This window comes from Pogona vitticeps, chromosome 3 (assembly GCF_051106095.1).
Source record: "Pogona vitticeps strain Pit_001003342236 chromosome 3, PviZW2.1, whole genome shotgun sequence".
NCBI lineage: Eukaryota > Metazoa > Chordata > Lepidosauria > Squamata > Agamidae > Pogona > Pogona vitticeps.
The window spans coordinates 254172456-254188481 of NC_135785.1; the positions used below are offsets into that span (position 1 = coordinate 254172456).

General features: G+C 41.3%; 1 long non-coding RNA gene across 1 annotated transcript in view; it reads left to right on the plus strand.

Moving 5' to 3' along the window:
• LOC144588087 (uncharacterized) overlaps window positions 1-1304 on the plus strand; it is a 419097-nt gene extending 417793 nt beyond the window's left edge. Inside the window, exon 2 of the long non-coding RNA XR_013543430.1 lies at window positions 397-1304. This is a non-coding gene — a long non-coding RNA (uncharacterized LOC144588087). The remainder of the gene's footprint in view (window positions 1-396) is intronic.
• Window positions 1305-16026: the final 14722 nt, after the last annotated feature.

A 16026-nucleotide genomic window follows, 5' to 3' on the forward strand; every position in this document is an offset into this window, starting at 1 on the left:
TGAACTGCTTTACCGTGTTTTACAGCCCAAATATAAGGTTGCATGGGTTTTGGACTTCTGGCTGATTGGACTTTCTTCTCTTCCCCCCACAATTCTCCTTGATTCTCCAAACCTGCTCCAAATGCTTTTCAAGTGCTCTGGGCTGGGTTTTGAGGACACATAGGAGGCTGTGGGTGGAAGAAATCATTTGACCTCCTCTTCTGTTTCAAGAATTAGAATTAGAAAGAAGAAGAAGAAGAAGAAGAAGAAGAAGAAGAAGAAGAAGAAGAAGAAGAAGAGGAGGAGGAGGAGGAGGAGGAGGAGGAGGAGGAGGAAGAAGAAGACGAAGAAGATGAAGAAGACGAAGAAGAAGAAGAAGAAGAAGAAGAAGAAGAAGAAGAAGAAGAAGAAGAAGAGGAGGAGGAAGAAGAAGAAGAAGAAGAAGAAGAAGAAGAAGAAGAAGAAGAAGAAGAAGAAGAAGAAGAAGAAGAAGAAGAAGAAGAAGAAGAAGAAGAAGAAGAAGAAGAAGAAGAAGAAGGGTTTTCGAGGTAAAGAATACTCAGAAATGGTTTAGCATTTCTTTCTTCTGGGTTTGCCCTGGAACTATGCAGCTTGCCCAAGGTTGTACAGGTTGGCTCTTCTCTCTGGAGGCACAGTAGGGAATTGAACTCCCAACCTCTTAGTCTGCAGCCAGATACCACAGAGCTATCCAGCCAGATTCTGTTTCAATAAAACAACCATATTATATCTTGGCCAAAGTGGTCTACTGTTTTTATAAAGTACTCTCAGTTCATTTCATCAAGAAAGGTAGGATATAAATTTTTAAAATGAACAAATAAGGCTTAATGTGCTTCCTACATTCAAGTTGTCACTTCATATTGTGTTCGTCAGGTGAAAAATTTCCATATCTTAATCCACTCATCATTCAAAGTAGTTCTGTTAAGTTTAGGGGAATGGTTATGTCCTAAATGGCTGCTGACATTATTAGTGTATATATTTATTTTTATTCCAGTTATATAATCTGCTTGATCTAAGGTATGCATGTGCATTTCCTCCCTTCTGTCAAGTATTCAGTGCCCAGGATCCCAAAAGTTTATTTGGGTGTGCTTGAGGATTTCTGCATTTCCATTGAAATCGTGTACCTTTTTCCTTGAAACACACATTTCCAGTCATAGAGACCAGAACCAACCTGATGCCCTCTTGTTATTTCCAGCAATGACTCTCATCCATTGTGGACAGCTGAGTCAGTGGGCAAGAATTATGGTTTTCACAGACCAAAAAGCAAAAAAACATAACAACTCCAAAAGATTTATTATGATATTGTTTGCTTTGCCTCTCTCTCCCTTGCTCAAGGTCATCAGTCCATCATTTGCGAGCATCATCCCCATCTCTACAAGCTACAAACACAAAATTAGTAATATATCTGTGAATTACTATCTGAAGAAGCTACTTGGATGAGTAGTGATTAGTGAAACATTTCAACCTAATAAGAAGTCCAGTTGTCATGACTCAACTTCCAGACATTATTAGCAAATTAAATGACAAATGATTTGCGGCTCTGTTGTGCCATGTAAAATCTGGGAAACGGAGTGTCCGCCTGTAAAGCAGGGGTATTATATCCTACATTGACGAGCAAATTTTAGCAGCACATCAGAATTTTTATAAAGATGGGGTGGAATGGGAAGACGTTGCTGCGTTTTCTGAGTTCCTATGATTGTCCCGTTTTCTAGGACACTGAAAGCCTAGCCTATAAAAAGAACTCTCTGTAATACACTGTTATAACCCTTTAATTCCTAACAGCAATAGATGGATTTTAATTTTTACAGTATGGCATGATAAAGTTAAAATCTACCCCTAGGAAATGAATGAGTTTTATGGGTCATGGATCTTTATTTTTATCCAGTGTCCTCCATTTGGTTCAGGAAGTTGAATACACTTCAGAGGACAGCAAGAAAGGAGATATCAAGTGTAGGGAGAGGAGGTGTAAAGAGGAAATGCAGAAGCCTAAATGGTCATTCCAGTTTGTAGCTCACCGAAACAGAGAAGGATTGCATTTCATTTGGGCTGCCCTACAATGAGCTGGCCTGCTGGTTCCACACCGTACTCACTTTCATTTCCTCCCTTGCTTCATCCTCCAGTGTGGGCTTTCCAAGTAATTGTCCAATCAATTCAGTCTTGCCGTGTCCCCTGTCTCTTTCCTGCTCACGGTATCACCCCTCCTCCTGAAAGAAGATAAGGGAAGTGGTGGCAGAGCAAAACGAGGCATGTTCGTGATCCTTCCGCCCTTGTTCTCCCACCGATCAATCCCCCACACCAACAATAAGTAGTCCATTCCATTGGAAAAAGTAGTGTATTACACACATGGGCATTACAGGCCAGCCAAGAGGTAACACCATTCCAGTTTGTAACAGCAAAACATAACTCCTTATAAAAGTCACTTGCTAGAAAATGAGTTGCTTGCCAGCTGTGCTGGAGCACAGTAATGTGGGAAATGTGGGAGCAGAAACATCCGCTGTGGTGAGGAGAGGTCTTGGCCCACCAGGTGTACAGAGTGCCATGTATGTAGTTGGGAACTAACAAAGGACTCTGACTTTTGGCAACTCTCCCAGAGGTTTCAAGGTACATGAGAGATTCAAGAAGTGGTTCATCATTCCCACCCCTGCTGAGAATTCTTGACTGAACATAGATTTGGACCCAGGTCTCCCACATCTTTGGGTAATGCTCTACCTGCTCTTCCACTTGAGTTACTCTGCTACAGTTAGGAGAGGATGAATTTTGCAGTGCTGGACATAGGGCAGCCATGTATGTATCATCAAAAGATAGAAAACCCATCGTCAAAAAGAGGACAGAAGATGACACAGATTTAATGTGGCAATTTATATGTAAAGTATATATATGTAAAGTATGTGTGTGTGTGTGTGTGTGTTTCTTATACATACACACATATATATACATACACAGTATATATACAGTATATATATATAGTGTGTATGTATATATATACACACACATACAGTATATATATACAGTATATATATACTCTGTGTGTGTGTGTGTGTGTGTGTGTGTGTGTGTGTGTGTGAGAGAGAGAGAGAGAGAGAGAGAGAGAGAGAGAGAGAGAGAGAGAGAGAGTGCTCAATCTGCTCTCACAATGCATGTTCAGCATCAGGTTTCCTGATATTCCTCCCTGCAGGTCTTTGTCTTAACACAGGGTTTAGACTGGACAGCCATTCCAAAGGATAATGCTTCAAGACCAGTTCTCTTCAAATGGAGGACTGCCCTCCACAGAAGAAGACATGCGGTCACCCTCACGTGTTTCATGTTCTGTCTCTCAGCATCTCCAGCTTTTAAAAAAGGGTCAGATAGTGAGTAAAGAAAGAATACCACTGTCAGGGTAGGAAAAAAGAGCTTGGAGCAATATTGTTGTTGTTGTTTAGTTGTTAAGTTGTGTCCGACTCTTCATGACCCCCTGGACCAGAGCACGCCAGGCCCTCCACTGCCCCCCGAAGTTTGGTCAAATGGAGCAATATTGGCATCATATAAAACACATATCTCTGCTTAGTTTGCCAGCAGGTTTTGATGTCCCTCCAAAGCAGCTATGGGTGCCTGTCTTCACTGGTTTCATTTATATTTCAGAAGAGCAGCAGAAAGAACTCCTCACATTTAAGGATTGCTTAAAGTTGTAGTTCCAAGGTCACACAAAGGAGTTACTACTGTGGTTAATTATTAAGAAGTAACTTTAATTTCTTTTTCCTGTTAGTAACTAAAATTACATTTAGTTAGTAACTAAAATTACATTACTAAATTACTGTTAGTAACTAAAATTACATTTAGTTGCTTTTAAAATATCAATCAAAATTCTGCAAGCTGCTGTCCAGGAGTACAAAAACACTCTACTCCCATCTATCCCATTGCCACTTGCATATTCACAACAGAGTATAGGACAGCAGCATTACCCAGCACTTGAAATGTGTAATATTTCTCCTCCTCTATGTAGTGAGGCCACCCTCCATGAGCCTAAAAGTAACTTAAATGTGACAGTTACCCTGTCACAAAAGAAATCAAGGTATCCTTTTCCTAGTCACATAATATAATGGAATTGTACAGTACTTTGCTTATTGAAGAATTTTGTAATATAATTATACTTTACTTACTGGAGAAATTATTTTGAATCCCCAGTATCTAGCTATTTGTTACTTTCAAGTTCAGGAGTTGGGTTTCGTAATTCTGAATAAATAAAATAATAGAGATTTCTGTTTATGAACCCAGAACTTGGAAACATTACTCTTAGGACTCCCGCTCAGCAAATCCTCTAGCCAGTGTGGCTAGTCAGCACTAGCCACATTGACTAGCAGATTCTGAAAAAAGTAATTGATGAGTTCAGAAGAGCAGCTTTTCCAACCTGTGACGAAACCTATAAGCGCAAAGCCAAACTGTCTCAGTTATTCTTCACTCCAATGAGAATCTGTTTTTGGATGGCAGCTAATATAAACAATCAGCACAACTGTGTCTAATACGTTACCCTAGACACCGCATTGTTTGCATTGCCCAAAACCTTGTATGTAACACATTTCAAGCGGACATCTTGTCTCAAAATGCTTGAACAGAAGTTTAGTCCTTCCAGCTCCTAATTGGATTCCTCTGTCATTTCAACATGGCGTCCAGGTGCTCCTGGATTTGCTGCCTCTGCGCTATTACGTTGTCCTTTGTCACAAATGGAAACAGAACATTTAGAGTAAATTGATAGATTAAGCAGCTATAAATCTCCAGGCCCAGATGGCATGCATGCAGGAGTTGTAAAGATGCTCAGATATGAAACCAGTGAGCTATTGATTTTGGTGTTTATCCTCTCTCTAAATATCCATATCTATGCCAGAAGACTGGCGAGAAATAATATACTAGTCATTTTTAAGGATGAGAGCTGAAATGAGGCGAGCAACGAGAGGGATCTGAAATATTTCACCATTAAAATAGCTGCGGAAACCTTTAGTGTGATGGCTTACTGGTATAATCCCTTACTAGTGAGCCCCTGACCCCATAGGCTCATTATATGCTGTGAGACTGTTCAAATAATGGGGGGTGGGGGATTACAGCAGCTGCATCAAATGTAAGTATCTATTTCTGCTGTTTCAGCTTCACAAGTGTTCACCCGCCAGCCCACAGCTCAGTGGTTTAGGTATCTGCCTGCGGAGTTGACACTGGGAGTTCAATTCCCTTCTGTGCCTCCTTGACAAGGGCTGGATTCATTGATCCATAGGTTTCCTCCAGCTCTGCAGTTCTAAGATGATGATGATGATGATGATGATGATGATGATGATTTCACTTCATCCCAATGATCTACTGTTTTTTTAAAAAAGAAATCTGGACAAAGATTTGCGTGCAAATAATCAATCTTGAGAAAAACATTTATATTAAAATATTTGACTGGAATCCTAGTGTGTACATATGCTGGTGTAACTCCAACTTCAGCTCTGAATTGCTGCCAATTAAAAAGGTTCACAATTTTTTCTTCTTCTCACATGCTGAGTCACACGGCTGCTGTGTGGCAAGAAAAACAAGCGCTGATTTCTTGCAACAATTTCCCACTGAAATTTACTTTGCTGGAATTGCACCAGCAGGTGTAAGCAACAGAATTCTATCCGTTTTCATTTTCTCTTCCAAACCTGTCATCTTTCAAAATACCTATTTCCAAATGTATTGACTGTCAATAGCCAAACTCCTGTTAGGAGCCTTATGGCACAGTGGTTAAACTGCTACACTGCAGACAAAGCTCTGCTTACAGCACAGGTTCAATCCTAGGTAGCCGGCTTGAGGTTCACTCAGCCTTCCGAGGTGGGTAAGAGTACCCAGCTTGCTGTGGACAGGGCAATGTGTAACTTGCGTAATTAAATTGTAAACTGCTCAGAGGTTTGTTTGTTTTTTAATTTTATGTTTAGTTAACCAGCCTCTCAGCCAGCCCAGAGCCATCTGCACATGGTCCCACTTATCAGCTGAGATACAAGGACATGAAGAGATGGCCCCCGGTCGGCAGCTGAGGAAGAGGAGGTAGCAGACGGAAAAGGCAGGAAGGCAATGGGGGCAGTGGGACGGTTGCACGGGGGCAGACTGGGGGGGGGCAACAAATCAGGAGGTTCATGAATTGCCCAAAACTCATTAGTTCGGGAACATTTGAGTTCTCCAGTTTGGACGAATCCAAGCCACTCCAAACCAACGAATTAACGATTTTTAAAAATGAATCTCCTGGTTCGTTTTTAGCTTCGTCCCCATCTCTACTCCACACTGTATCTTCTTGTTAAAAGTCCCACTTTCTTCGCACTGTTACTGGGTTACCCTTGTATTTCTTTATTTCCCTACTCTCTTGAGATTGGGGTCCTACTTTCTTCCATTAGTCTTATGAGCCCAGATACTTGATCTAGCAATATAATTAATTAATTGATTACAAAGAGGAGCAACCTTGTGCCATCCAGTCAATTCTGACTTATGTGATCCTTTCTAGGGTTTTCTTGGTAGACAGTACACAGAAGTGGTTTGCCATTCCCTTCTTCTGGAGGCGCCTTAGGACTGTGCAGCTGGCCCAAGGTGACATAGGCTGGCTCTTCTCCCAGGAGGTACAGTGGGGAATCAAACTCCCAACCTCTGCCTCCACAGCCAGGTACTTAAACCACTGAGCTATCATTCACATAATGCATGAGCCAGCTCTACACTCAAGAATTTCACGTCTTCATTTTTCCATTTTTAAAAAAACTTTTGCTTATGTTATCTCTACTATTTTGTTTCCGTCTGGATTATCAGCCATCTAAGCAAAGACCTCTCTTTTCCTCCCTCTTTTTTCTGTGCCTTGTAAATTTTAATGACAATAATAAACAATAATGATGATAAAGGGCTTTTACACACACCTCATTTGCACCTGCAGATCCCGTCTTCATGTGCACTTAAAATATATAGTTGGCAACGTGGGAATTTAATAATTCGGGCAGACCCCAAATTTATTTCCACTTGTTTATTTTAAAAGAATGAGCAAATTATACATCTCCATAATTATCCTATCTGGGCAATGAAGCATATAGGAATTCACTGCCAGTTATTCCAGTTATAGACATGGCTAACTTTATTGACCTCATGGCATTTAATGGGGTTGTTAAATTAAATCTCCCAGAGGGAAGAGGAAAACCACCCCAAACCAGAACAACTTTAATTAAGGCAATTTTGCTGTTCTCCAACTTGGGTATTACTTTTATAGCTTGAAAATGGCCTCTTATTTCACTTCAAACTGAGAGTCTAAAAGAAGTAAGTTCGATCCTTACATATCCTCCTCGCAGCATGAACGGGAAGCTTAGGAGATTTGAAGAACAATTTCCTGGAGAGATATAAATCTCTAAAGAACACAATAGCTATTTCTTAGCAGGATTTTTCTGAAACATGTGATATATGAACATGGGAGGCTTAGTGATGAAGACACAAATCTACACCTGATTATTACACACAAGCACACACACACACACACACACACACATTCAATGGAATAAAGTTATTTCTATCATAAATTCTTATAAAGATGGTGGATAAAATCCATTAGTGCTCTGTCATGTACAAAATTGTTGAAATTAACAGGATTGCCTAAAGATGCCTAAGCTGCTTGGTCTGTAGCACACACTGAAATGAAATTCTTGCATAGGTTTTATTGATATAATTACCAAAAATATTATCCAATATTCTGGCCAGGGATGTTGGCGAGTCTTTGGGTCCGAATTGGAGTGTTTGGTACCAAATCCCAAGTCCCACGCCTCAAGTCCACGTCCTTATTAAAAGCCAAGGTAGGTTTTCTCCCATTAAAATGGGAGGGGTGGGGTTCCGAGTCGTAAGTCAAGTTTAAGTCATTAAAAAAAACCACACAAGTTGAATTCAAGTTGAATCACCAGTGCAACTTACGTCAGACTTGATACTGAGCCCGGCGATTCAAGTCCCCATCTTTGATTCTGGCTATAGTGAAGTGTTCAATTCTAACTGAAAGAATGTGCCCATCTACATATTACTCCAAAAAGTAGAATCGGGCCATTTTCACTTAAAAATAAGTGTTGGATAAAATTCTTGGCCACCCCTAGAATGTGTTTCCTTTTCCAGGCAGTCTGTTTATTCATTTCATTCCAGGGCTCTCTTCCATACCTGATATCATAGACTTTGAACACATGGCCAAATTGGGAACTTCTCCTGGGGGTGGTGGCAGCAGTGGAGAATCCGACCGGAAACAAGAACTGTTTTTCATTAAATATATGTGAGGACAGCCAAATACTTTATGGCACCCAGTTTCTGGAGGGGGACAGAAAATCCTGATAAAGAGAATCATTTCAGTTCCGTTAACGCAGCCAGGAACTGGCTCCTTATAAATTCACTGATGTTGCCATTTCAAGGCAAGAGCCGGTAATAGGTCATTATCACAAAGCGCAGAGTGGACTGCAATTTACAAGCAACCATTATCTGGGAAATGGGAAAGGAAGCCATGCTAGCCTTCCAAGCACATTAAATAAAAATGCTTTGTGTGTTCAGCCTAAGTCATAGTCCTTCTTTAGCAGGGGTAGGTCTCAGCAGCCAGAAGAGGCCAGAAATCTGTCATGGCTGTGCTTCTGCAGTTAAAGGTAGGATGCAATTTCCAGAGAAATTGGGGGAACGAGAGAGACACTTTCAAATAAAAAAAAAGAAGCCGCAAAATGCCCTCAAGAAGAGGTCCTCTGAAAGCATGGCCCAATTCACCCTTCCTGTAGTTCACTCTCAAAATGGCCTCCCAGTGAGAGCCTCCAAAGCAAAATGGCACCTCTGCGGCAGGCACTATTTGGAACACTGCTTTTCACAGCTTGTGTGTGTAGGAAAGTAGATCCTCATTGGTATTCTCTTCCTCCAGCAAAGAGGGAAAATGTCAACCATTTTCTCCTCACAGAGATCTGAGGTGAGATAGTGGGCGTTTTATGTTCTTGATCTTGAAGAAAAATCTATGCATTCTGATGGTTTTGTACTCTCCATTTCTGTAATATGCATAGTTTTGGGAGTTGCAATAGCGCCAAAAGTATTACAACTGAATTGGTTGTTTGGGTCATTCTGATTAATCCACCTGACCAGTTGAATTAACTGTCTGTGTCCAATCAGCTACAAAAGTGGGGAAAGACACTAATTTTTCACAGAGACGAGAGTTGTACATAAATTATGTTCCGACAACCCCATCCTCAACAAATTACCATCCTTCCCTGCCTCCTAGCAGTTGTTGAGGTAACTGTCTCACTCTGCCTAATGGCAGGGCCATCTTGCGTTACATTTATTGCATAGCACAAGGCTGTCTTGATTTTATGTTTGATTAATTACAATTATAGTGAAAGGGAGTGATTCTTATTTTGAATACAGCACATAAGGAGAAAGACCTTCCTGCCTTCTTTCCATAGCTGCATTTCTAACTGAAAATGTACTGTGTGTGCATGTACTGTATACACACAACTTAGAACTTTGAAGAAAAGTTTCAAGGGTGAAACATTTGGTGATATTGTGGTATTTAGGGATGGGATTTTCCGGTTTTCTAGACTACAAATACCACAGTTTTCCATTCTGGGACCTCTACCTCCATTGCAGGTACTCTGGAAAAATCTAAATGTGATGCAACTGGGAGAAATGTCTAAATTGGAAGGTTTTGAGGCTTAGCTAGGCATAGTTCTGCCTGGCTTTCTGTTCCTACCCCAATACAGTACTCACTGGCAAATTTCTTGCTGAGCAAAAAGGCTGGGCGGAGCAAGGCCTAGCGAAGCCTCAAAGCTTTTCAATTTAGTCCATTGTCTCAGGTGCCTCACACTTAGATGTTTCAGTAAGGGAGGTAGAACTGACAGAGTAGGAAAAAAAATGTGGAATTTGTAGTCCAGGAAATCTGAAAGTCTTATCCCAGCCAGTGGTATGACACAGAGCCAGAACATCCTCCTCCTACTCTTCACTTACGGAGGACTTCAATAGGTCTACTTCATTCCTCTGAAAAATAACTTTCCCGCCTCTACTTGATGGCAGGGAATCAGTCAGAACAATGGAGGGAGAGAGAAGGTTAGCCACTTCTCATGGCGTACTGTGTACAAAGTAAGAATCACCCAATCGCCGACCCTAATTAATCCTTTTTATAAAAAACACACACCTAATATGGAGCTGTATGCTATGCCAGCTTTTGTCAACATAATGCCATCCAGCTGCTTGGGAGTTGCAGCCTAAAGCATCAGAAGTGAAACCCATCGGGGACAGCTGTGTCATGCATAAATACACTCAGAATGATTGTTTTTTCCTGGAGGCATTTTCCTGTATAGGACAGGAAGGAGCTGCCAGTGTTTGAAGAGCAGAGAGAGGTTGTGCAAAATAGGTATGTCTATTAGCTCCCAAGGATGGGAGGTCCAGGATGTCTATTAGCTCCCAAAGACAGTAAAAGTTGATCCAACAACGGCTAACCAATGGGGGGGGGGGGGAGATTAGTGCCATTGAATTAGAAGAAATGGATTGGCATATGTGTCTAAATACTAATTTTCGAGTGAAGAGTTCCTGTCCTCCACTGTAATCATGGACTGTGCTTTCTCTCCCTCCCTCCCTCTCTCATGTACAAGCATTTTTTGGCAGGAGCTTATCCCAGAGATGGGCCAAAGAAGAAGGACTTTCTAGGGGATAATGATAGCGTTTGGATGAATGGTCAAAAAATGTGGTTTAGCATCGTGACTCACCTTGCCAAGCACTTGGGAAGAGACTGTTTCCCCCCAATCAGTGTGTAAAAATATACTTTGCTTAAACTACTCAGCAGCCTAATTAACATCTCAACGTGGTGGTCAAAATCACCGCCCCATTAATGCAGAGGGCAAAAATCTGACTGCAGGTGGCAGAGAGACTCAATGGCTCTTTTTATCACTGAAATTTGCCTTATCCATCTCTCTTCATCCCTCCCAACATTCTCCTCTCCTCCCTGCATTGCAAGGGAGAGCCAAGATCAACATCCACCTCATCCTTCCCTCAAGATCACCTGAGCAGAAGGATGTTCACCACCATGCAATATTTATCTCAGCTGAGCTAGGGAACAAACAGAGCTTGGCAGGAAGGCTTAAATGCCTGGAACTTTTTTGCTGAGCAGATATATACAGCATCTATCCATCTATCTGAATGATAGCTTGTCCCTAGAGATAGATATGAACTGGTTCATCTCATGGTTGTTGTGGGTTTTTCGGGCTCTTTGGCCGTGTTCTGAAGGTTGTTCTTCCTAACGTTTCGCCAGTCTCTGTGGCCGGCATCTTCAAAGAGCCCGAAAAACCCACAACAACCATTAGATCCCGGCCGTGAAAGCCTTCGCGAATATATTGGTTCATCTCAGTTTGTAAAGGTGGCAGCAACAGTACTCTCTTGCCTCCTCTGGCTCAATCAACCACTCACCAAGCCCAGCCTCCATGAGTGATCTTCCAGTCCCGGCAACAGCTCAGGCTTCTCTGCCCCATCTTCTTGACTGATCTCCCACTCAGACAAAAGGGCAGGGCTCTTGCTCGTGACTGGGAGATTAGCTGAGGAGGTGGAGAAAAGCAAGCAAGCTAGGCGTGGCGAGTGGCTGAATTAGCTGAGGAGGCAGGGGAGAGGAGCAGCAGCATCTGTGCTGCCACCTTTACAAACTGGGACCAACTGGGACAAACCGGTCTGTGGCCTTCTCTACTTGCCCCCCCCCATAGAGAAAAGGTAGCAACTACCAGTGTAAATGGAAAACATGTCCTTAAAAAATCCAGATGAAAAGCTGGACATTTATGAGTCTGTTGAAAGAAAACGAATTCCACTTAAATGTATGGGAGCCATCATCCGCTTCATCAGTTGATACAACACACAGCAGCTAGGCTGACTGCTGCATAGAACATCGCATCTTATAAACTGAAAGACCTGCAATTTACTATAAGTGCTAGCATTCTTACCGCTACTACTGTTTTAATGGAGATGCCCACGGAACCTGAATGCAACGTGAAATAATAGAGTCCAGCCATAGATTGTCCACCAAAGCTAGACTTAAGCCTTAATTGTAGCTGACGGCTTAGAAGTCCTAATAGCCTTCAGGAGATTGAGACAAGTCTGAAAGAAAGCATATTTGGGTCCTGGATATTGCTAAGGTGTCTTTCTCCACCAAAGGCAGAGTGATTATCTCATGGAGTAAGACAGGTTGACTGGCCCCTGGGAAATAATAAGACGTTATCTCCTTTTCCCAGCCAACTAATTAAACCAGCTTGCTTGGTACCAGTAGGTGTATTGTCATTTCTTCATTAGTGTCACTACAAAAATTAGTGTCAGGTACCAAAGCCCAGCAGAAATAAAAAGAGTCATTGTTGGAATATAATCAGGTAATTACGGCCTAAATATCAAGGAAAATTTATTAACGCTGGCAGTGAAAGACTTTCAATTGTGGATTATCTATTTCTCCTTCAGATTATTATCATCTGTCTCTGTCTCTCCCTTCCTGCCTCTGGTTCATTCACTCATTCTTTCTCTCCCCTTGCATGCAATAATTGTAGCCCTGGCTAGAAAGAAAGGGTTAGTAGGGACGTTTGTCTCCATCGCTTTGGTTTTGACTTCCTCCCGTCACATTCATATGCCAGCTCAAGACAGGGAATGTGAATTTTTCCTTCTGTCTATTAAAGGGGAAGTGCGTGCAAATCCTGCATCACGGGTTTTGTCGGCAGAAAGTCATCGCATTTACCACTGGCATCCATAGGACAACAGGGGAAACAAACAGGGAGATGGGCATGGAGCTAAGAGGCGGGGAAAGAAGATTAATGAGTACTTCTAGACCACTGGATTTCAGAAGGCACAAATCAATGAAGACACAGAAATATTAAAAACCCTCTACATATTGCAGAGCTAAGAAAGGTTATTGTTATGTACTACAACTTCTAGAGCAGTGGTTCCCAACCTTGGGTCCCCAGATGATCTTGGACTATAACTCCCAGAAATACTGGCCAGCACAGCTAATGATGAAGGCTTCTGGGAGTTTTTGCCCAAGGATATTTGAGGACCCATGGTTGGGAACCATTGTTCTGGAAGTCTGCCAGTCAGTCCAAATGAATAAAATTTCTGAACTCTGTTACACTGTTGATTCACACTAGGGATGTACATTTTCCTGGTAAAGACATCTAATTTCACTCACATGGATCAGGGCTTATAGTTGAGGCTTCATACCTTCTCCAGCCTTTGCTTCCTATTTTCAACATTAAAGAAAGTCATAGTCTTTCTTTAATGGTAGTCATAGTCTCACTGCCCATTAGACTTGATAGAGGGTGCCTACTGAAGAACTACAACTCCCAGGAAACACCATGACAATTTCCTCTTTTTTTACATGAACAACAGGAAGTAAAAGCTGAAGAAGGCTATTCTGCCTTAGGAATAGGCCCTGCTCCAGCTGAGTAAAATATAGGTGTGCGTATGTGTTCGTCTGTGGGCTGAAACCCCCAGCATTCTGTCTGGAGAACTCTAACATTTAGAGTAAAAACAAAAATGAAAAATGAAAGAACACAGTCATACCACACAAGCTTGATTTATTAATTCCTTCATTGTGTATTCTAACTGGCCTTTCCCTCCACAAACATTCAAGACTTTGTGTGTAAGAAGAAACAGTCCTTATAATAATTATTTGGAAGGACATTTTGAAAGAAATATATAATTGAGTTTCTCAAAGGATGCACAAAGGGGAAGGGAGTTCAAATAGGAGAAAAGTAGTTTTACAGAGTCTTCAAAACAAAGACGTTTTAAAACTTCTCATTGTTTGTTACACAGTTTACCAATTACTCCTTCACTGCACTGGTTGCCCATCTGTTTCTGCATTGACTTCAAAGTGTTAATGATTACATATAAAGCCCTAAACGGTTTGGGACCTCAATATTTGGCGGATTGTCTTCTTCCACCTACATCTACCCAAATCACCCGATATAGCCAACAGGGACGGCTGAGGGGCCTGATGCTGAGGGAGGCCCGGAAGGAAAAAACGAGAAACCGGGCCTTCTCGGCGGTGGCCCCTCCATTGTGGAACACTTTCCCTACTGAAATTCAGCTGGCACCCTCGCTGGGTGTCTTCAAAAGCCAGTTAAAAATTTGGCTATTCAAGCAGGCCTTCCCTTCAGTCAATTAAGTTGGTTTTTTAAAAATCTTGATTATGTATTGTTTTGGAATTAATCGTTATAATTGTAATTGTATTTTTTATGATTTATACATGTTATATTGATGTATTTTTATCTATGTAAGCCGCCCCGAGTAGACATTGTCTAGAGGGGTGGGGTAAAAATCAAATCAAATCAAATCAAATCAAATCAATCAATCAATCAATCAATCAATCAATCAATCAATCAATCAATCAATCAATCAATCAATCAATCACTCAATCAATACATAAATACATAAATACATAAATACATAAATAAATTTATTAATTCATAGTAAATACTTCCAAGTCAGTATTTCCTGCATCAAAATTGATCCATACTCAGAAATATCTTCATTTATATCCACATTTCTAGAATTTAAAGCCACATATCATCGGTTCATCTTCTTCCTTGTTTGTTTGTTTGTTTGTTTCCTTCACAGTTTTCATGATAATTGACTGCATTGTCTGGGGCTAGTATGAACTGTCGTTGGAAACATTTGGAGAGTGTGAGATGGGGAAGGGTATTGTAAAAGCTATCTTCTAAAGCAAAGAGGGACCCAACCAATGTTGCTGCAGCTTCCATATTTCTTTGCCATTAACGATGCTGGTTAGGACTGGGAGGCGTCATAGTCCAATAACCTCTGGAAGGCTGCATGTTTCAAATTCCTATCCCGAAGGCATTGACCTAAAATCCAACTGCTAACCCCGAATAGAGTAGACTCATTGAATTGGTTGCTAAATAGTAACAAAACACTTACATAAACCCTATTGATTCAATTGGGCTGCCCAAGCTGTGGAGCTAGCAGTTTGATTTAAGCCATCACCATATCTTACAATCATTAGATCACAGGAAAATTGAGCTAGAAGGGGCCCATAAGGCCATCAAGTCCAACCCCTTACTCAGTGCAAGAATTAAATCAGATCTGACTGATGGTTGTCCAATTTTTTCTCAAATGCCTCCAGTGTTGGGGCTCACCACCTCCCGAGGTAATTGGTTCCATTGCCGTACTACTCTTAACGGTTAACAGTTACTAAGTTTTTCCTAATATTCAGCTGAAATATAGGTTTGTGCATTTTGATCTTGATGAGAAACAAGGCTAACAGGGCCTTAAGGGAGAGCTGGAAAATCTGTAAATTTCCAGATACCAATGAACCAATGCTGCTATCATTGACCACACTGTCTTGGAATGATGGAAACCTAAGTTTAAGAACATATCATTACAACCATAGGTCCCTCAGCTGCCAGTGAATGGGCAAAACACATAATTGGCCATCAACACCAAGAGCAGCAGAAATGAGACTGAAAAGTGGTCAGCAGCGAATTAAAAGTTGGAAAGTGGTGGTGGATCACTAGAAGTAGACAGGGCTTCAAGAGAGGGAAAAGTTCATGTCAAGGTACAAAACTACATGTTATAAATTGTGCAGGGAACTCCCTATCAAAGAATGGAATGGAATTAAAGCTGAAGCATTTTGGACATTCTGGACATTCTGTTATATACCTATTCCTCTGTTAATCTTTACTCTCTCCCTTGCTGTGATTCAGTTCCTGTTAATTTGCCTTAGTGCACTGTTTGATATTTTATTCTGTATTTACTTGTGCTGTGCCAAAATTACAATTAAATTACTAACAAGAATTAAGACGAATAGTTACTCCAAAATAGCGCACTGGTCTTGTCTGATTTTGGGAGCTCAGGAGGGTAGCGCTTGTTGACACTGGAGAGATGACCACCAGTTAATAAAACTGGATGGGTGATCACCAGAGATCTCTCAGGAGGGCTAGGAAAGAATCATGCCTGAAACCCTTAAGAGCTGCTGCCAGTCAATGCTGACAGTACTAGACTAGATAGGCCTGAGTCACTATAATGGCACCTCCTATGTAGGTTTATTTG